Below are 738 nucleotides of genomic sequence, written 5' to 3' on the forward strand. Positions count from 1 at the left end.
CTCTTATTCATTCATGTTAGATTTCTTTAAAAAGTAAGGCTACATGAAGTGGATATTAGCTGTTTCCATTGATAACAAAAGTGTGCAAGTGGCATGCACATGCATGGTACTGATCAACGTCATGTTGCCCGCTTAAAGAAATGACCTTTAAAGTGTGCAAAAGGTGCACGGCCAACCCGAGAGTTAGACACTTTTCAGTGTTCAATGTTACTGTTCAGCACTTTTTGGTTCAAATATCAGTCAAACACAAGAAGAGGTTGCGCGCGATCAGCATAGAAAAGTATTTTTTGCTGGTAATTCGTGCGCATAATTTTCAATCGACTTTGTTGCCATCGATTCAGTAGTGAGAGCAGAGAGCAGTACTCATTCGTAGCAACGCGAGAGACGAGTGTCTGCATACTTTCGCGATGAAGCTTTTGTTGTGTGACTGAGACAAGATTCTTGTGGTGCCCTATCCGTGGGGTCCGTCCGTACGGCACACCTTCCCCCTCGTATCGCATCGGATATACGGCTGAACTTGGGCATACTCTCCCTCTCTCTCTCTCGCTTTCTGCCCCTCTCCCTCTCCCTCTCTCTCTGTCTCTGTATCTCTCTCGCTCGCACCCGCGACGTCCTCCTGTTGTCTCTTCATTTCCATGGAAAGGAAGAGGCTGTTCGTAAGCCGGGGCACGCGAAGGCGCATGCTGAGTAGTCGGAGAGCAGAGAGGGCCGAGTGCCGGGGCGATATGAGGGTCATTG

The sequence above is a fragment of the Frankliniella occidentalis genome, unplaced genomic scaffold (assembly GCF_000697945.3).
Source record: "Frankliniella occidentalis isolate FOCC.00 unplaced genomic scaffold, Focc_3.1 Scaffold56, whole genome shotgun sequence".
Taxonomy (NCBI): domain Eukaryota; kingdom Metazoa; phylum Arthropoda; class Insecta; order Thysanoptera; family Thripidae; genus Frankliniella; species Frankliniella occidentalis.